Genomic DNA, 23032 nt, shown 5'->3' with positions numbered 1-23032 from the left:
CTGACAGTCTCTTTCCTCAAGGCATTTATAGTCTACTAGTGGAAATAGATGCAAACATAAATGAATAATTGCAAAATTCTTTGATAACAGTGTATTCTATTTGTAAAAAGCACTGTTCTGAATGAGTACCTATGTTGACTCATGTGTACAGTGATAGAGGAATGCATGAAGGGCACAGTAGCCAAAGAAAGGAAAGAATGAGATCCTATGAGGGGATACATTAGAGGAAAATACATTAGAGCAGACACAAAAGGATGGATAAGAGTCCCCACAGGTCTGTTTGGGTGGAAATATTGCAGGTAATGTGAATATATGTGCAAAGAGATGTGGAAAGTATAGCCTTTCTGGAGTGTGGAGGGCGTATGCTCCAGGGCCACCTCCTCAAGTACAATGACTGGCCGTCTGGATCCCTGTGCGCTGCCCTCGATTGTGATAGGCAACAGCAAATCCACACACTTGCTACTCCTGTCTTCATTATTTGCCCCAATAAATGAGGGGAAAGCTTGGCATAGGCTGGTTGGAACTATTGTTTGCTTGTCAGGTAAATACTCGGATAAATCACTTCCTAGAAGGTTTGGTGGAGCTCCTTTGCTGCAGGTTAAGCAGAGCCTCACTTCTCCCCATGTTGGTTGGCTTGGGTGCCATTCCTCCTGAAGGCGGGGGGATAGAAGAAAAGGCTTTTGAGAGTCTAGCTTGACCCTGTTTCTGCAATAGGCCTTTCTCTATGCTGAGGCGCACTCATTACTTAATACACAGAAAAATTGACTTATCCGGCTCCAGTTTACTCTACCATTTTCCCAACCCCAATCAGTGGTGTCTTCAGAGCTCGCAGTCCCAGGCAGATGTTGGGATCCTGGTGTCATGCACAGAAAAGCTTGATTATAATCACGTTCCTTTAATAATCTCATTCTAACTAGGCTGTGGCTTGATGCCCATTATTGCCTTCACAGATCCGCCTTGGGAGTTCTGTTCTAACATAAAGCATAAAGCTTGGATATCTCTCCTCCTATTTCTGCTTCCTTGCTTTCCAAAAGAGCTATGATTTGCTAGTTATTAGGTACCACTATTCATGAAGCATCAAATCTTCCAAGTGAAAAAGTAGTAAGTCCTACTTTCCTTCTAGGGGCAATTGGTCTGTTTTTTGTTTGTTTGTTTTTGCCTCCATCCCAATTGCTTACTGAGCTCAGTAAGGCATCTCCTACAAGACTTTTCTTTTTTTAATCCTTGCCTGAGAATATCTTTTTAATTGATTTTTAGAGAGAGAGAAAGGGAGAGAAAATGATAGGGAGAGAAACTTCGATTGGTAGCCTCCTGTCCATGCCCTGACTGGGAATCGAACCCACCACCATTTTGGTGTACAGGACAACGCTCCAACCAACTGAGCCACCTGGCCAGGGCTTTTACAAGGATCCTTTCTGCTAGTCACTCTTTTCTCCTTACACCAATGACGCCGAAATTTGCCTCCTTCATTCCTTCTGAAGCCCATCTCATGTTGTTATTCCTCCAACCTATTTCCCAAGCCAATTATGATCCCATTATCTCTGCTAATTTGCTCTATTATACACACGTAAATTATTGAAGATGAAGAGATTGTGATCTTAATATTTAATTGCTTTTCATAATGTGGTATTTATTTCAAAATGAAACTCTGCTGTGCTGGCCTTTCTCTATTATATACCATTCAGTGACAGTCAATTAATTGCAAAAGAAAACAAAAAAACAAAATCTTAGTTGTGGTTTGCAGGAAGAAAGGGTATTTCTGTTTAAGTCTACATCATCGTCATTCAGCTATTTAAAATGAAAGTGGGAGGTGGGAGCCTTAAAGAGAAACATTATGCAGAAAAGTGAAAAGGCTCCATGTTAGGAGAAGATTGATAAAATGAAGAGACCTGTGATGGGAGGAAGAATGATCAAGTTGAGTACCAAAGATTTAGTTGGAGACAAAACCTGACCCTGACACTTCCTGCTTGAGCTACTTTAATTGCTCCCTTTAATTTTTTGGATGAAATTCAGATTTTTTTTTAATCCTCATCCGAGAACATGGTTGGAGGGAGAGAGAGACATTGCTGATACCTGAAACAGCAGGTACGAAAACACCACCATGGGTTCCAGTTTGGTGGCCTGCAGTTGGAATCGTGCTTCAGAACAGTTCTGTTTGGTCTCCATGTAGTGTTTTTAATTAGACTTTCAGAGCTTTTATGCACACATGCCAGTGTCCATTCCTCCCTATTACCTTACATCTGGGCTGCTTTACAAATTTGTGTTTCCCACTCGAGCTCAAACCTTGGCGTAGAGACAGCAAACAGAAAGAGGCATTATAGAGAAGCTTCCAGTAGTTCAAAATGGGCAGTATAACTGGTGAATGCAGGGAAAGGGAAGAACAGGAATTTGAACATGAGAGGCCTTGCAGGCAATGATAAAGAATCTGAATTTCACCTGGCCAGAATGGCTCAGTTGGTTGAGCCATTGTGCACCAAAAGGTTGCTGATTTGATTCCTGGTCAGGGAACATAGCTGGGCTGTGAGTTCAATCTCTGGTTGGGACACATTTGGAAGGCAACCAATGAATGTTTCTCTTTCACATTGATGTTTCTCTTTCTTTCTCCCTCCAACCATGTTCTTGGGTAAGGAGTAAAAAAAAAAAAAGAATCTGAATTTCACCCAAAATATTAAAGTAGCTCAAGCAGGAAGTGTCAGGGTCAGATCTGTCTTGTGAAAAGGTCATGAGGCAGCAGCATGCGGGATAGATTAGAGGAGACAAAAAATAGAGACAAGAATAAAAATTCTAAAGACATTGGTTAAACCAGGCAGTATATCATAAAGGTCTACATAGTGACAATCAATCAGAATTAAGGGCTAGGACATATCTTCTAAGATATTACAGAGGTTGAAAGAGTAAAACTTGGCAAATGATTGTGGAAACCATTAAAACGGAAATGTCTTAGGTGAAAACTATTTTCTATTTTAGACAGCTGGTTTCATGGTGGTGTTTGCCAAAACAGGGAAGGAAGATTAAATTGTAGGAATTTCCTCTTTTTGTCCTCACTTATCATCCCCTTGCCTAGAGATGAGTGCTCTTCACTTCAAACAAGGCACCAAGAAGAAAGATCATGGTTTGTGAAGAGAGTATTATTAGACTTATAATCAGGAGACCAGTGTTGAACCATCTCTTTATGTAATCTTGGACAAGTATCTCATCTTTAAAACGGAGATACTCACCCTGGTCAGTGTTCTCAGTGGTTAGAGCTCTGGCCTGCTCACCAAAGGGTCTTAGGTTCCATTCCTGGTCAAGGGCACATACCTGGATTGCAGGTTCAATCCCTGGCCCTGGTTGGGGTGAGTTTGGGAGGCAACCAATTGATGTGTCTCACATCCCCCACCCCTTCCCTTTCACTCTCTCTAAAAATTAATAGAAAAATATCCTCAGGTGAGGATTACCAAAACATGCTATCCTATATAATAAATGCCTAATATGCTAAGTGTCCGGTTGTCCGTTCAATCAAAGCATAATATGCTAATGATATGTTAAGGCCACCAACTGCTCTCTATGACATGCACTGACCACCAGGGGGCAGATGCTCCAACCAGTAAGTTAGCTTGCTGCTGGGGTCCGGTCAATCAAGACTGAGTTAGATGGGCCAGACATGCCCTAGAGCCCTTCCATGGTCCCTCCCCAGCTGGCCAACCTCCCGTGTCCCTCCTGGCTCCGATCGTGCACCAGTGGGGTCACTTGGCCTGCCTGCACCCTCTCGTAATTCAGGACCCCTCAGGGGATGTCGGAGACCTGGTTTCAGCCCAATCCCCCAGGCCAGGCCACGGGACCCCACTGGTGCACAAATTTGTGCACCAGGCCTCTAGTAAATAAATAATAACTAAAATAAAATGGAGATGCTAAAACTTCTGTTCAAGTTAAGGCTCATGTGAATATAATAAGTGTTAGGGGAAAAAAGTTAATTTACTTCAGGAAGTGCAAAGTGTGAGGAAATATCTAAGAGTTTAATTAAGTCTCTTGGGCACATCCATGTCAGGAAAGCAAGCATTGACCCAGAGGATATCACTTGGGCAGATTAAAAAGCGATGAGAGATATAACAAGCCTGCTGTGACAAAACCAGGAGCAAATGAAGCTAAAATAAGCAAACTGTAAACTGATGAGATGGAATGAAACTGTGATATTCAGGTCAGACTGACAAGGGAAATCATCTCTCTGGGGAGTCAGGGCAAATAACTCTGAAGAAGGACACTGGATTTGTTCCACAGCTCTTCCCCTGGAGAAACACAGGCTGATGGGGTTCACTAGAAAGGTCCCTGGATGGCTGTATAAATCCTCAGCTCCTGGATGTATGTTTATGAGGAAGCTGTGAGCCATACAGTATTGCTGGAGATATGGTCTACCGTGTGCTTCTCGGAGATGCTGCCTCATTTGGGGCTGAGTATCCAGTATAAGCAACAGTAACCTCTCAGATCCATCAGACCCTCTTCTCAAGTAGATGTTAGTGGATTCCTGAAACATGATCCTAAGGAGGTTGCCTAAACATGGGATGGTTATGTTAATTAGGATATAAATTAGGAGGCTATAACAAAAGTCTCCTCAGATACAGTAGCATAAACAAGAGCGACTTTTTTTTCTTTCTCCTTTAGAAATCTCAGTAGGTGGTCCAGGGCTGTGTTGGTGATCTGATGGAGTGAGAACCCAAGCTCCTTTAAGATTAATGCTCCCTGCCCTAACCGGTTTGGCTCAGTGGATAGAGCGTCGGCCTGCGGACTGAAAGGTCCCAGGTTCGATTCCGGTGAAGGGCATGTACCTTGGTTGCGGGCACATCCCCAGTAGGAGGTGTGCAGGAGGCAGCTGATTGATGTTTCTCTCTCATCGATGTTTCTAACTCTCTATCCCTCTCCCTTCCTCTCTGTAAAAAACCAATAAAATATATTTTAAAAAAAAAGATTAATGCTCCTTCATTGTGTTACCACATTTGAAACCAGCTCAACATCACATCTGTTGGGGGTACATTTTGGCCAGTAGAGAAGGGTAGAGTGGAGGCAAAAGGACACTCAGTCTCTTTTAAGGTCATAACCCAGAAATTATACACATTGCTTATGCTCAGTTATGCAGAACCTAATCATATGTCCCCAGTAAGGCTGGGGAGTGTAGCCTTCGGCTGGTGACTCAGGTGCCCAGCGAAGCCTGGGCGTCACAGAAGAAGAAGGGGTGATTGATTGGATATTGCAGCAGGGGGTGATTACCAGTCTCTGCCTTAATGGTAAAAGCACTTGGGTCTAGAACTTTGTCCTTATGAATATCTTTAAAAATAATGTCAACCTGAAGAGATAAAGTGAAATACTCGTCTCATGAAAATCTAATTATGGCTCTGTGTTTTCTTTTAATCAAGGTATAATTTATATACAGTTAAATGTGCAGATCTTTAATCTTTATTGTTGAAAGTATTACCTAGGTCCTACTTTTCCCACCATTAACCTCTTCCAGCCTGCTCCCTTTCCCCCTCACCACCTCATTGTCTGTATCCACAGGTTATGCATATTTCCCTACAAGTTCATTGGTTGATCTCTTCCCACCCATCCTTCCCTCTGAGGTTTAAGAGTCTGTTCATGCTTCTATGTGTCTGGGTCTATTTTTGATCATTAATTACTTTGGTACATTAGATTCCACATATGAGTGAGATCATGTGATACTTATCTTTCTCTGACTGGCTTATTTTGCTCAGCATAATACTCTCCCGATCTCTGACTGGCTAATTTCACTCAGTATAATACTCTCCAGATCCATCTATGCTATTGAAAATGGTAAGAGTTCTTTCTTTTTTATTGCTGCATAGTATTCCATTGTGTAAATGTACCATCATTTTTTAATCCACTCATCTGCTGATGGGCACTTAGGCTGTTTACAAATCTTAACTATTATAAATTGTGCTGCTATAAACATAGGTGTGCATATATTCTTTCTGATGAGTGTTTGTTTTCTTAGGATATATTCCTAGAAATGGGATCACTGTGTCAAATGGGAGTTCCATTTTTAACTCTTTGCAGAAACTCTATACAGTGGGGCCTTGACTTACGAGTGTCCCAACTAATGAGTTTTTCGAGATACAAGCCGTCTCTCGGCCGATTTTTTGCTTTGAGTTGCGAGCTAAAATTCGGGTTACGAGCCAGCTTCAAATACCCCACCGCTAGTTGGCGCAGCGAACGTAACATTGAACGCCACAACATCAGCCCAGCATCACGTGTCTCACTCGTTCACTTTTTAATTTGACATATGAGTAATTTGAGTTACGAGCTCCATCACGGAACAAATTAAACTCTACGTCAAGGCCCCACTGTACTGTTTTCCACAGTGGCTGCACCATTCTGCATTCCCACCAGCAGTGTACGAGGGTTCCTTTTTCTCTACATCCTCACCAGCCCTTGTCGTTTGTTGATTTGTTGATGATAGCCATTCTGACAGGTGTGAGGTGCATCTCTCGGATGATTAGTAACTTTGAGCATTTTTTTTCACATGTCTCTCAGCTTTCTGTATGTCCCCTTTGGAGAAGTGTCTATTTGGGTCCTTTGCCCATTTTTTAATTGGATTGTGTGTCTTCCTTTTTTTAAGTTGTATGAGCTCCCAACATATTTTGAAGAGTAACCCTGGATGTATCATTGGCAAATATGTTCTCCCTTGCAGTGGGCTCTCTTATTGTTTTGCTGATGGCTTCTTTTGCTGTGCAGAAGCTTTTTTATTTTCATGCAGTCCCATTTGTTTATTTCCTTCTTAGTTTCCATTGTCCTAGGAGATGTCTGAGATTATGGTGTCTTCTAGGACTTTTATGGTTTCCCAATTTACATTTAAGTCTTTTATCCATTTTGAGTTTATTCTTGTGTATGGTGTAAGTTGCTAGTCTAGTTTTTTGTTTTTGCATGTACCTGTCCAATTTTCCCAATGCCATTTATCAAAGAGATTATCTCTGCTCCTTTGTCAAATATTAATTAAGCATAGTGGCTTGGGTTGATTTCTGGGTTCTCTCTTCTGTCCCGTTGATCTTAACTGTTACATAAATTTATTAACATTCATTGAACTGTATCTACATAACCTACACCCTTATTAAGATAGTGAGCATTTTCATCACCCAGAACATTACTTAAGCCCCTCTTAAGTCAATTTCAAACACCCAGGCAACTATGTTCTGAATATCATCATCATAGTTTGCCTATTCTAGAGCTTCATAGGAAAGAAAATCAGAGAGCATATGCTACTTTACTGCTTTCACTTAAAAAATGAGTTTTGAGATTCACCTGTGTTGTGAGTAGTATTCCATTATATGAGCTTACTGCAGCTTGTTTGCTCAGTCTTCGATCTGATGAACAGATGGGCTGTTTACAAATTTGAACAACCATAAGTAAAGTGACTATGACTATTAAGTATTTTTCTGGACATTCATTTTCATTTCATTGGATAAATACCTAGAAGTGTAATTACTAGCTTTGATGCATGTTATGTTCATACAAAAATTGTTAGTTTTCTAACCAGGAGTTTATGAGTTCCAGTTGCTCTAAATCCTCACGAATGTATGCCATTGGCAGAATTTTTGATAGAATCTTCTGATATACCTTTTGGGTTTGAAAGGGAAACATTTGCTCTCTGATTTACATATTATCATGTTTTTTCAACAACTCTTCTCTATAGGGAAGCAAATAAACATGGAGGAAATATTCAAAAAATACTTTGAAATATCCAAAATTCCACGTAGAAAAATGATCCTATAATAAATGTTTTTATAAAAAGGACTTCTGAATAAGACTCTATAGTATAATGGTACATTTGGAGTCAGAAGACTTAGGTCTTCTCACTGAACCTCAATTTTTTAATTTACAAATTGAAGATAGAAATACCCTTTTCAGGTTTTTGTGAGATCTAAATCATTTGCCTAGCACTAGCATGGTGCCTAATACAGAGTAAAGGATCAGTATGTTTTAATAGAATCTAAGATGAGCTAGTCTTATTCAAATAATCACAATCATCATCACCATCACTGTCATCCTTATCATTAACTTTAACTCAAACTTTACCATATTCTAGGAACTGCTAAGCACTTACATATTTTAATTAAGTCCTCCAAACAGTCCTTAATTTCAGGAGTGGTATTTTAATTTGTTAGGCAACTGCCAACCCTTTTATACATGGGTTTCAGCTTGCACCAAATACAGTAGGTCTTCAAATACTGTTGTTTTGCTCAACATGGTTTCATTGTGACATTGAGGAGATGCTGTAGGTACTTAGCTCCAATTTATATCAATTAGCTATGGTAAAATTGATTTCCTTATATGTTGTTTTGCTTAAAGTTGAGGAGCCTCTCAAGGACATTGAGGACTTACTGTAGTGCTTGCTACTCTGCGCCTTTTGTTTGATAGAGATGCTATTGTACCAGGGGCCAGTACAAACACAGAGGCATCGCAGTGCGACCAGAACTCAGGGGCAGAAGTGTCAGCAGTGGCACAGATACTCCATTTCCTTGTCACCTTGTGGAGAGGGGATCCTTTCCTAGACTGTAGCTCCATGGTACGTCCAGCCGTGGCTCACCCCAAGCATGCTCTCTGCAGTGTTCCAAGGGAATTGGAGACTCATGCATGTGCTCATTCTCCTGATTACACAGGATCCAGCCTGTACCAAGTGACAACGTAAGGGCTGTGTAAACACATCGCAGGCACCATGTAATAGACGATGAGCCTGTGCTCAAAAAAGCTCCATGATTTGCTCAAGCTTGCAAAATTAGCAATTTGAAGAAATGAAATTCAAACCCAGGCTGTGTGATTCAAAGTCTTTATTCTGAGTTGTTATGAGATACAGACTTCTTAATTGGAGTCTTATTTATTCATTTGTTTCTTTTTAGTATACTATCCTAAATGTCCCCATGTCATGTGCCTAAGGAGAACAAATGAGAAATCAAGCACTTGCAATCAATTTGCACATGCAGTGACATGACAACAGAAAACAGTCATCATTGACACAATGATGACTACTTGGGTATCTAGGTCATCCCAACACAAAACTCTAGGGCACAATTTTCTTTCAAAGACTAAGAGAAACACATTTTAGTCAAACAGATCTGGATCAAAATCATAGTTCTCCCAGTTACTAGCTGTATAATCTGGTACCTGACATTTTTAAGACTCAGTTTCTTTATTTGTAAAATAAAAATGTTAGGACTTCCTCATTGGTTGATGTGAGAGTAAATATAGTTTATGTTGTAATACTTTGGTTCTAAGAAATCATGTGTCTTAAACATCAATCAAGATGTTAAGTGCCTGTTGCATAGGCTCCCATTAAATGATACCTGTCATTAGGGTTGTTGCTGTTTTATTATTATTATTATTATCATGGAAGCCTATAAATTGGCACAGAGATTTCCAGTACTAAGGTGATTTAAAACATTGAAGGCAAATGATTTCTTTAATGCTTTCAGGTACGACTCTATCCATTGATATCTCAATCTCTGTGGTATCGGGACCTCATATCTGTCAACTATAATATCTGTTTTATTTCATTTTACTTTTAATGTATCATCATTAAACCACTATTGGTGAGAGCATTTTTCAAGAGGGAATTCTGAAAAGAACAGAGGCAATCTTTTAATTTTCCTAGTGATAGAAATAGAAACAAGTATTATTAGTTTCTTTCAGTTGTGTATTTGAGCAATACAAGTGTCACTTTTTTTGACAATTATTTAAGACCTTTATTAACAGGTGCTTGCAGTTTGTTGACTTTTTTGAAAAAAATCAAGTTGTAAACTTTTATTACAAATTAAGAATGTTTTTAAAAATCTCAACTTGACCAAATATGAAACAATTTAAAAACTTTAAAGGTGTATTGAGAAGCACCAGGCTTTTTATATTTTTTTTCCCTTAAAAAGCACATTTGTCATTACCAAAAAGAGATGTCTTTAGATAAAAGTAATAAAAACCCCATGCTGTATAGATAATGTAGATAGTTCTAGTTATCTGGTCAAAAGAGTCTCAGAGATTTCTGAAGAACAATGTAGCTTATTTCCATGTTTATGCATTGAGCATGCAGAGACCAATGGAGCTTTTTATACTTAGCCCAGATTCTTAGATCATGTGGGTTTGAGTCACAGCATCACTTATTAGATGCATTTTCTTAAAAAGATTCCTTAATCCCTTGGTGCCACAATTTCTTTGTCTTTATTGGGTGGATAATAGTTTTTATCTCAGAGTTGTTGTAAGAATTGCTACACTTAGTGTATTGAGCTACCACCCTCATTATTAATAGTTATTCATATCTTAGACTTTCTGTCTGACCCTGCCGTCAACAGTTGTATATAGGATCCTCTTTATCATGGTCATCAAAAATGTCACATATAGGTATGGTACTTTATAATTTTCAAAAAGTTTGCCTATTCCTGAACTTAGTTAATCTTTATTATAACAATTCTCTGAGACAAAGAAATCGCAACTCATCTAGTGAAACATGTAGCCTAACAACCGCCTGCCAGGTGCATCAGGCCCTGGATTAATACATCAGGAGAAATGCAAAGGTCAATGGAGCTTTCGGACTGGGAAGAATAGACAGAAATTTAGAAGCTAACATTTTTGAATAATTACAATAACCCAGTTATATCTGACTGGAAAACACATGTTCTTTCTACTATGAAGTAATATTCATTCAGATAATATTACCTAACGTGTGATTAAGTGGCATCCCGTTATAAGCAAAATAGCATGAGGCGTTTGTGACAGAGTTTGCACTGTCACAACTCATGTCTGAATGGGAATGAGTGCATCAGGGCCTTGGATCAGAGACCAGGCCCTAATCAATCACTTTTATTTCCCCAGCATCTATCACAGGGCATGGCAGATAATGGGGACTAAGCATACGGTGGTGTAATGATGGTGACAGAATAGAAAATGAGAAGTCATGAAGAGGAGCTGGCTGTCTAGGAAAGTGGCCCACTAATCGTCTTAATCTGTACTGGCTTCTGCTGTGCTTTTGACATGTTTCCCAAGTCACTAAGTATTTTGCTTGTCTCTCTCTTGTGTGCCCTTTATTTTGTCAACATGCCAGGTGTGAACACACTTCCCAGGTATTACATGCTGATTGACATATGATTGATGCTGTATGTAAAAGGATTACTGTTTCTGTGAGGTCATAAAATGGTTAGTGCAACCTAACAGGAGGAGAGGTTTTTGGCAACCGTATCACATTTACCCAGGTCTATTCTGAGCTTAATGTTAACTGAAATCTGGGAACTTTCAGAACTGACACCCCAACATCCTGCACATGTATGATGATTGATCTTTTGAATGGAACCTCAGGACTTGACAATTCATTCTATTGGGCTCTCCATAGAGAGATGACTTTTTGAAAGAGGTGCGGTTTTAGGAGTTGTTAGGTGATGGCAGTGGTTAGGTTGAATTTAAATCAGGTAGAGAGGGCCCATCAAGCATGGTGAGGGCCAGGAGAAAGTGAGCTCTGGGAGCACATGGAATCTCTCATCTTTTCTACCTCCTCAAACACCCTTGGGTAAGATTTCCCGTGCTGTTCTCAGAAATACCAAATAGAGGCTAAAGCAATAGGTCTTCTGCATCCAGTAAACTGGAATGTCCACCTCCACCAGGTAAAGTTAGGATACAAACACCTGGAACAAGGCAGGCTTGAACAAAGGCAGCACTTCTTCTCTAAGTCCCATATATCAAGGATGATTCCTAATTACATTGGATGCTAGAAATAGGAATGCCGTTGTGGCACTGGCGAGTGTTCATACATTCAGTTATTGCCTTTGCATGCTCTGCCTGATGAGTCCCAGCAGTTTATAGCTAATATAAGAAGAATAAAGCCACTGGTCACATTTAAAAAATACTCCATTTCTTTCTGGCTGCTTTTATAGCTTTCTATTCTGAAAGCCACGAGTTAGCCTCACCACCCTTTCATTCCCTTTCTTTTCTCCCATTTTAAAGAACTAATTTTCTTAGTGCCCTGACATCATTTCTGGCTCATATTTGGGACTTTAAAAAGTATTCATTTTATAGGCTTAAGATTTAGGTAGAGCTACAGTGACAAGTGGATTAAAGTCAGGAGTCCAACTGAAAATATATTTAAAAGAGTGGGTTCATCTGGTTTCATTTATAATACGCAGAAGCTAGTCGTGTTTTCAGTTGCCTAGACTATTACCACTAAAAAGTTATAGCAAAAGCAAGTATTTAGTGATTTCAGAATGATTGAAGGAAATGGGGTTTCTAACATGCTGCCATTAATGTTTTTTAAAAAATATATACATTTTTATTTATTTTAGAGAGGAAAGGAGAGGAAGAGCGAGAGAAACATCAATGGTGAGAGAGAATCATGGATTGGCTGCCTCCTGCATGCCCTGACCCCCACCCCCTCACTGGGGATCGAGCCCACAACCCGGGTATGTGCCCTGACCGGGAATCGAACCCTGACCTCCTGGTTCCTAGGTCAATGCTCAACCACTGAGCCACACCGGCCTGGCATTAATATGTTTTTTGACAACAACATTCCTTTATGGAAGCTTCCCTGGTCAACAGAGAGAATGAAGGTACATGGATCTCCTCGGCCATTGGTCTCTGAAGCGGAGGGTGGGAGAACACTGGTCTACTCACAAACTGAGACCCCTTTAGGAACAACACAGGGCTTGACACTGGCTGACTGCAGGGTTGCCCTTGAGAATTATAGAATTGTCCCCTGCGTTGCAAGGAGCCTAAAACTCTCATCTCAAAGAGAAAGTATGCAGGGATAACATTTTGAAAGCCATAGCTTACCCTTTTAACAAAGACACCAATTTGTTTGGGTATTACTCTCTTTGTTCCCTGGCTCCTCCATCTCCCAGAAACCTTGTCCAACCATAGAAACCCATTCTGGGTTGTCATTCAGAATAGGTTTTCAGTTTTGTTGCCCAAGAACTAGATCTCATGGACACTATGGAATTAAGGTCTTAGGAAGCTGAAAATTAGCTTAGTCAACGCCAGTGGGCATGTCTGTATTTGTGATGGAGAAAGCAGGTTTGTACCTTATGGTTTCATCCAGGAGTGTGAGAGGGGAGAGGTAGAGCATCAACAGGGTGCTATGAGGCCAAGTCCTGGGATGTCTACAATATTCTACTAGAATCCTGCAGCCAGAATCCTGAATTTAGGCTACAGAAAGAAGGCATGTTTTGAGTCCTCATGGGCCTAGTAGTTAGATGGGCCTAGGAGTTAGAGAGGGCCTATTTTTTGACCCAACATAGGACACCATCTTGAGAGACTAGAAAGACCCCTGAGAATGTTGAGGGGCAGGTAATGTTTTACTTACATATGAGTATAACTAGTACTTCTGCTGACAATAATGTCTGCACCAGAGCATATTCTTTTCATTAATAGAACCATAGCTGTGGAAAGAAATGCTAAAGCATAAACTCCATAAATCTCAAAGAAAGGTAGAGTTTTACTTAAGAACAGGGGAAGGTTACTTAGGAAGAAGAGGGTTGTATTGGGTAGGGGAGGAAAAAAAATGGATCCAGATTTGGCCATGCTGAGTTCGAGTGCCTGCACGGTGTCTGCATAAAAATGACCAGGCCATGCAGAGCCTGGATTGCAATAGTGAGATCCAGGCTGGGAAAAGGAATGTGGACATCATCATCATTCTGTGCATGGGAGCAAATCAAGAGAAGGAAATGAGCACACTCAGGGAGGGTATTTTGGAATAATCTTTATAAATGATGTCTCGGTAGCATTTACTCGTATTTCATCTGTATCTTCAGAAGAGAAGAGGTAGCCAAGGAAAAGGACTGAGGAAGAATCCTCAGAGCTGTAGGTGGTATGGGGGCATAACAAATATTCTCCCACCTAATTTTCTCCAGCTGGGCTAATAATCAAATTAAGAGACAGATTAATGGAAGAAAGTCACAATTTAATATGTGCATATGGGGAATTCACATAAGCATGAAAATTCCCAAAACAGTAGGCAAAATGCGGTGTATATGTCATTTTGAACAAGGCACAAAAGGGTGGAAAGTTTTGGATTTCAAAGTAGGAAATAGGCAATTTACAGTAGAAAAAGTGGCAAACAAATGCTTGCTAGGCAACTCAAACAATGGGACAGAGGGAAATCTGGTGAGCAGAGTTTTGCATGGATTGTTCCTGTCTACCATGATTATTTCATATGTACTAAAGGGAATATGCTAAGGTTCCCTTCTTGCAGCAGGTTTTTCTACCTGAATGAATCTCTTTGAGAAGGGAGGTCAAACAAATAAACAAACAACAACACTCTTTCTGACTTTGTTGGGCTTTCATTGGTTTCAGCTCAAAATACTCTGCATGCCAAGGTGGCACATTCTGGAAAGACCTGCTCCTGCCCCTCCCAGAGAAGGACAGACATTTGCGAAGAGATGGAAGGCAACCGTTTCAAGTAAGGTAAGGACTGAAATGTTAACCTGTATTTGACATGTGACGATCAAGCATTTAGTCATCTTGTGTCATGTTGGAAGCACTCTGTGAGGCAAAGGATATTTAGGACAGAATAAAGTTAGGCTCTGCCTCATGGCAACCACAGTCCACCGAGTGATATCACACTGCCCAGAAGTATGCTGTTTGTGTTTAACAGCTTTGATGAAGATGCACACACAGTGCTGAGAAAACCTGAGTTGTGGGTGGGGGGGCCAATCCAGTCTTATTGGAGTTACTAATGGAGGAAGAGGACCTTGGGAGGTGAGTAGGTTTTCACCAATAGAAAGGCTGAAAAGTATGCAGGGAAGGAAGAGAGATAGGAAAGGGGTTATTTCAAAATCAATGACTTGTTGTTTATCTAATGGTCCAAATTCTTGTGAAAAAAATGGCTTTGAGTATTCAAAACACATGTCACGTGTCAGCAAGCTAGACACAACTCCGCCGCTTCCCTTCACCCCTTCTGCAAGGTAACCTTCAGCTCCACTTTCTCTTTAATCACATCACTAATGCAGCCTGTAGTTTTCTGTAGCCCAGAGACCAGAATTTGGAGCTTAGGAAAGAATGCTTTTTACCAAATTACATTGTCAACACTCTTTGCCCACCTTCTTTTCAAAACAGCATTGTCTTTAAAGTTTTATAGTCATACTGTTTGCTTTTTGAAAAAGAAAAGAAAAAGCACAAAAAACTGCATACAACTAGGGAAGAAAATATAAACTGCCTGCAGCCCAGCACTCAGAAATGATCCCTTTTCACAATCGGAAGAATTGCTTCCATTATTTATTCTACGTGTGTGTTCCTTCGTATTGAAATTTCATTTACAGGCAGTTTTGTGTCTGGCTTTCTTCCCACTGAACATCTTTACAGAAGCATTCTACTATCATATTATCTTCTGACTCCTACTAGAATAACAATTTTTTTCACCAAGTAATGTCTTTAGGTAGCATGTATCCTGTATTTCATCTGTTGCCTTTTCTTACAATCCTTTCCTGAATGCCTTCCTTCCTGCAGGATTCAAGGTTACCACCCTGCGCCTTTCCCTATGTTCTTCCCCAGCTCTTCCCACAGGACCCGAGAGACTTTAGACCACCTCGTGGTGAATGTATGCTCCTTGGTGGCAAGCTGCAGGCCAAGAGCCACATTTGTTTAATCATTGTTTCCTCATAGATTAGCCTGACATCCTATAGGCTTTTCTTATATATCTGCGGAGTTAATCAATAATGACTAATGACATTCAAAATAAGTAGCACTTTTAAAAGCCTAGCTGACAGGCATTTTGCCCATTTTATTGCTGATCTGCATCACAGTTCTCAGCTATAGAGATGAGCATCATTATTCCATTTTTTAGGCAAGAAACTTGAAGTTTAATTTCATTGACTCCAAGTTAAGAATTAAAAATCTTTATTAAGGAGAGTAATCCAAACTAAGTAAATCACTATGGAGAGGCCCCTACTTACTTAAAATAGGGATTTAGAATGCCTTGTTCATTTTTCATTAATAACTTTGTTATATTTATTAGAATCAGATCTAGATATTCTAAGTCAGATATCCATTTTTTAACATTTTACTCAAATTTTATTAATCATTTCTTTCTTTGTATTGAAATAAGCAGTTTGCAAAGACTTCCTCTCAAGTCGTTAAAACATGACCAGGTAGGAAAAGAGAAACATTTATTACCATAATTTGGATTAAGATACATAATATTCTTATAGTTTGTTTTCAACAAACAAAAAAATGTCATTGGTTCCAGGAAACATTAGATCTTTTCAATTCAATGTCATGCCATGAAAATTAGGAAATCACAATGTGAGAAAATGCCTTGAAGCTAACGTTTTAGTAGATTGGCTCTTTTTTAAACTGTAATCTTTGTACAATAGACTATGCCTAAAGCATGACTTGCTTTAAATGGTAATATTAGAGAGAAAATAACATCAGTGTATGTGTACACTACCCAAATCTAATCCGTACATTTCTGACAGTGGGTTTGTGGTCTTTAGTGCTGTTTGAGAAAATAATTTTTCTGTACTAAGTATGTGTTTTTGAATGTCTTTGAAATGGTTGTGGTTAAACATACTCGGGAGTGAACCTCAATGAACTCTGAGAACTAAAGATGCAATAGTCCTGAAAAAAACCAGTAACATTTAACAAGTTCATCTGACCTAGAAAGTACTGATGTCTGGGGTCAACTGGTCAATTTGGTCAGAATAGTTCAAACCCAGATAAAATCTCATACTATCGATTAAACTGAGTTGATGGATCTTTTGATATGCAAATATGGACTATACCTGATTTTAGGAGCACAATGAAGACATATAAAAAATCAGAGAAATTACCACTGGCTTAGAATCAGATGGACTATACCTGATTTTAGGAGCACAATGAAGACATAATGCCTAAAATAATGAAGTCTGTGTCTACAGCATGACTTGCCTTAAATGAGAAGATTGGGGGAGGGGGAAAGCTCTTTTTCTAGAAAGACTGACAGTGGCCTATGACTAAAAGCTCCAAGTTCCAATTCTACATTAATTACATTTTATATAATTTCCAATGTTAGGCAGAAATTAGGCTCATTAACTTAAACAATTCTATAAAGGCGATATTGCTCTCTGGAGAATTGCATTGTAGTCTATTGTTAGTCTTCCTCCTCCACACTCAGGTGACGAATGCTTTTCAAAAGGTCACCTGCTAATAGGAAAAGTTGCATTTCTGGAGAATGTTCCCAGCACAGGTGCCGTTGGAAAGGACACTGAGATGAGCACGATGTTTCCTCTTTCACTTCACAGCTGTTTTCTGGAGCCTTTGCAGACAGTGCAACACAACCGACAGAAAAACAGTATCATGATGCTCATGGTTCTTGAACCACTCTAGTTTTTCCGGAAGGATCCTGTGAGGGTATGTGACTATAAAAAATCAGAGAAATGACCACTGGCTTAGAATTAGGAAAATGTTTCACATTATTTCCTCCATCCTTTTCTTCCTAATGCTTGGATTAGAGGCATTTTTCTTGACTATTAGAAACATTCCGTGGATTGTTTTTCTGCACCCTTTCCTTCTCCACAGTCTCCATTCTTCACAAATGATATCCTGGCCTTCTCAGGATACAAGGAAAGGTTTTTTTTCTACAGAAGATGCTTCCTCTCTCTGCTGTCATCTCTAAAATCACACGATAGGACCATTCCCATGTTCTAATGAGGAGAAGCCTCCCAAACACTTAGGTGATGCAATTTAAAACATTTTGCCAAATGGCCTCAATAAAGAGAATTACTTTGTTGTCCTAATATTAGCAATGATTATCTTTATGCTCCCCATCCATGATGTTTATACGAAACTATTATAGTAATTATTGTCTTGATGTCACTATTAGCCCAGTTTCTGTTCTTGTAGATATTGACTCTCATACACATCAGATTCTCGTACTTAAATGTCTTTGATTGAATGTTTGTCCCCAACATCGGTAACTACTGTATGCCTTTAGTCTGGGCTGGACACATCATCCACAATCAGAGAGCGAGGTGAGGATCTCACACAAGACAGAGTATCAGGAGAGGACTGCCCACTATTCTAGTCTTCCACATATGATTTCATACAAAGCTACAATCTATCTTCCACGAGGCTTAATGGAGAATTACCGTGTTTCCCAGAGTCTTGGCTGGGAAAAGAGCTATACCACTACACAACTCCAGACCTTTTGTTACCTCTATGGCTGGCTTCACAGCTCGAAATCCTTCAGTTGATTCAAACTTGGCTGTCTGTATAGCACCAAGTTCTTTGTTTACACAACTCCATATGCTTTTGTTTCGGTAAAGCGACTACTCCTTCAGTGTCCTGAAACCGGGCTATCTATACTGCTCCAAGTTCTTCAGTGGACTCCATCAAGCTGTATGTACAGCTTCAAGTCCTTCTGTTTCCTTTCACTGGGCTGTCTGCACACCACAAAGTCTTTCTGTTGCTTCTAACCTGGCTTGCCACACAGCTTCCAGTCCTTTGGTTGCATTAACCTGGGCTGCCTGTACAGCTCCTATTCCTTCTGTGACCTCAAACCAGGCTGACTGCATAGCACCAAGCCCTTCCATTGTGTCCCTCAATCTGGGCTGTCTGTACAGCTCCAGCCCTTCTGTGTCCTCTACTTGGGCTGTCTGCACACCTTCAAGTTCTTGAGTTGACTAAACCAGGCTGTATGCACAGCCCCAAGTCCTCCTATTGCCTTTAACTGGGCTGTCTGTGCAGCTGCAAGTTCTTCAGTGGACTCAACCAGGCTGTATGCAGAGCTCCATATCCTTCTGTTGCCTTTAACTGGGCTGTTTGCCCAGCACAAAGTCCTGTGACTGCTTCTAACCAGGCTTTCTACACAGCTCCGAGTCCTTTCGTTGCATCAATTTGGGCTGTCTGCACGGTTCCTTTTCCTCTGTATCCTAAACAGAGATGTCTTCATAGCACCAGGTCCTTCTGTTGTGTTCCTCAATCTAGGCTGTCTGTACAGTTCCTTTTCCTCCTGTAACCTAAACTGAGATGTCTTCACAGCACCAGTCATTCTGTGTCCTTTACTTGACTGTCTGCAAAGCCCCAGTCCTCCTGTTGCATCAGTTTGGGCTGTATGCACAGCTCCAAGTCCTTCTGTTGCCTTTAGCCAGGTATGCCTCCAATAGGGGCCTTGTCCCCACTGCTTTCACTAAGCGCAGCTGGCTGGAGGTTGTTGTAACTGCTTCCACCTGCCACTGCCTGCCCACCTCGGGTCCAGATATCCAAGTACTGTGCTTTGTCCACCAAAAACAAAACAAAGGCAAACAAACTATTAAAACTAGTCCCTCTGGGGTCACTTGCTTTGTTATATGCTGTACTCTTACTCTGATCTCTTCTTGTTTTAGAACATGCCCCTGATCAGGGTCAAAGTTTTCAATAGATTCACATAGAAATATAAAGAAAGAAGAAGGTTTTGAGGGTCCTATGCCGTGGTCTCACAGTCGCCCATTGTACAAATGTAGAAATTGAGAAATAGGTGAGTAAAGAATTTAATCTGTTAGAGTGTGTTAATGGATAACCTAGAACCAGGCATTAGTCATACACGGTAAGGATGGACTTTTTTCTATAGTGTTTTGGTCATATATTATTTTAAACATCACTTTACCATTTAGATTCTTCCAAACTTTAACTGGAGGTTGTGTGTGTTTTTTTCTCAGAAAACTATTTTACAATAAAATCTTGGTTTAAAATTTACATGGAATCACTAAAGGCCACAAAATAACCAAAGCAATCTTGAGAAAGAACAACAAATTTGGAGGTATCCTGCTCCCTGATTTCACACTATATTACAAAGCTATAATAATTACATCAGTATATTACTGCCACAATCACACACATAGATAAATGAAACAGAATAGAAAGACTAGAATAAACCCTCATGTATATGGTCAGTTAATATACAATAACGGAGGCAAGAATGTACAATGAAGAAATGACAGTCTTTTCAACAAGTGGGAAAACTGAATACATGCAAAAAATAATACCGGACCACTCTCTTATACCATATACAAAAACAAACTAAAAATGGAATGAGACTTCAATATAAGATATAAAACTTGTAGAAGAAAACACAGGTAATGAACTATTTGGCATCAGTCTTCATAGCATCTTTTGGATATAATTCCTCAAGCAAGGGAAACACAAGCAAATATAAACAAATGATATCCAAAATATATAAGGAATTTATACAACTTAACACCAAAAAAACCAAACAATTCAATTCAAAAATGGGAAGAAGACTGACATTTCTGCAGAGAAGACATACAAATGGCCAACAGACATGAAAAGATGGTCAACATCACTAATCATCGGGGAAAGGCAATTCAAAGCCATAATGAGATACCACCTCATATCAGTCAGAATGGCTATTGTAAAAGTCAATAAATAATATGTATTGGAAATCATATGAAGAAAAGGGAACCCTTGGGCACTCTTGATGGGACTGAAAATTGGTGCAGCCATTATAAAAAACAGTATGGACATTCCTCAAAAAACTAAAAACAGATTTATCACATGATCCATCAATTTCACTCTTAGATATTTAATTGAAGAAAGCAAAAACACTATGTTCATTGCAGCATTATTTACAATAGTCTAGATATGGAAGCAAACTAGGCATCCATGGATAGATCAATGCATATAGAAGATGTGTGAGATATATATGATATACTCGTATATGCATATGGAATATTATACAGCAATAAAAAATGTATATGATATACTCATGTATATACATATGGAATATTACTCAGCAATAAAAAAGAATGAAGTCTTGCCATTTGCAACAACACGAATGGACCTAGAGAGTATTATGCTTAGTGAAATAAGTCAGAGAAAGACAAATAATATATCATTTCACTTATATATGGAATATATATAAAAAAAAACACTAGCCTACCTGGTGTGGCTCAGTGGTTGAGCATTGACTCATGAACCAGGGGGTCACAGTTTGATTCCCAGTCAGGACACATGCCTGGGTTTTGGGCTCAAGGAAAATGTGTGAAGGGGAATCTAGTCAATAATATTATGATAAGATGATTACTAGACTTAGTGTGATGATTACATTGTAAATTATATAAATGTTGAATCACTATATTGTATACCTGAAACTGATATAAAATTTTATAGCAACTATACTTAAATAAAAAAAATCTAGGTTTAAAGTAATTCACAAAACTGGTATAGTGGATTTTTTGAGGAAGTAAAAGTATCTCTTAATTTTTAAAATTGTAGAACATAGGCTAGTTTATAGATGCTCCATCTCTTTTTTGAAGAAACCTTGAACATTATATGACCCAAATGCCTGGTTCTAATGAGTATCATATGATTCTGACCCATGTGCTGAAGGTAAAGGTAATTTTGTCTTTGGCCAGAGCCCCAGCATTTATTAACAAGTTAGTAAGTTAATCTCAGTATTATTTTACTTATTACTTCACAAAAAATTCTATTTCTAATGTATTGAAGATAAAATATGGCTGAGGATAAATCATTTGTTCACCCATTCATACATTTGTATATTTATTAAATCAGAACTTAATTATTGAATATTTTCCAGGAGGGATGACAAAGGCAAATCACATTTATCACCTCAGGGAACTATAATAAAAACGCTTGAAATAACTTCCCAAAGTAATATATCCAGTCTATAGTTGGAGAATATGTAAAGCTCTACCCTCAAATAGCTCTATTTATAGATCTTGATTTATTCTTAATGCACTCTTCACTATTGGTAATTATATATTCGTGCATTTTATTATTGTCTTTATTATATGACCTATCCTGGAATGTAAAATGAATGAGGGCAAGAACTTTGGTTCATCCCTGTATTCTCAGCAGTGATAACAGCACCAGGCACAAAGACACTTAACGGAGATATTGACTAACTGAATGAGTACTAAACCTTACCTAATTCGTTAGAAAGTTTCAAAGACAAAAAGACAAAGAGATGATTAAACTTCATATTAAAACCTCAATCATCCCTGTATTCTCAGCAGTGATAACAGCACCAGGCACAAAGACACTTAACGGAGATATTGACTAACTGAATGAGTACTAAACCTTACCTAATTCATTAGAAAGTTTCAAAGACAAAGAGATTATTAAACTTCATATTAAAACCTCAGTTAAGTTTAGGAATAAAGTCAGTAGGGGTAGAAAGGCATTTTAGGAAGCAACATGTCAGAGAACAATATATTCAAAAGCTTGGCAGAGAGAGAGAGAGAGATTGGTTTGTTGAAGGAACACTGAATAATAGACCAGGTTAGCAGAAAGACTTGAAAGGTTTCTTGCGCCTGTTTCATGAACTTTCCTTTTTAACCTATCAAAAATGGATTTCCCAATACAGACTTTATTAAAGGGGGGTGACAGGTGCTGTCTGTTGGGGGATCACTCCAGCAGTACTGGAAAAGCCCTTGAGTTGGGTCAGGGAGACCAGTTAGGAGGCTACTGCAATAGTCCAGGCAAGAAATTATAAAGGTCCCATTGAAAGTGAGGAAGAGAAAATGAAATTTAGTGATTCTTCATTCACTCGAACTCAGTTTACATGAGCCGTCTCATTTATAGCAGTTTGTCCACAGGAGGCATTAAATGCTCCCAAGCACACCTGCTTCTTAACTTGAGCATCACTTATGAATAGAACTCAAGCCAAGTAAGATGCAATTTTCTCAGTATGGGACTTCAGCTAAAAACAAGTGAACACAGCAGTTCCTTATTGCTAGACTGTTGAATTTTTACCAAGGTGGGGAGTTCAATTTGTAAAACCACCACAAAACAGGATATATTCTGTGACAAACATCTCTCCAAAGGCAATCTTAAGGGAGGTCTGCAAAATCCAAACCTACTACAAATAGAAAGTTAAAAAAAAAAAAGTTCCCAAGTTTTGAGAATTAAGCAAAAACTCAGTGTAAATGACCTTGCATTACTAATGTTTTTAACATTCCCTGATTTGGGATATGCAGGATGGGAATGGTTGGCTTTTCCTGTGGTTCTAAAATATATAATTGATCACATGACATCAATACTAGGGATCTTTCTCCAGTCATAGACCCCACCCCCCCCCCCGCCACAGGAC

This window comes from Myotis brandtii, unplaced genomic scaffold (genome assembly GCF_000412655.1).
Source record: "Myotis brandtii unplaced genomic scaffold, ASM41265v1 scaffold468, whole genome shotgun sequence".
NCBI lineage: Eukaryota > Metazoa > Chordata > Mammalia > Chiroptera > Vespertilionidae > Myotis > Myotis brandtii.
The sequence above is the reverse complement of the archived record's forward strand: the minus strand, read 5'-3'. Positions refer to the sequence as shown.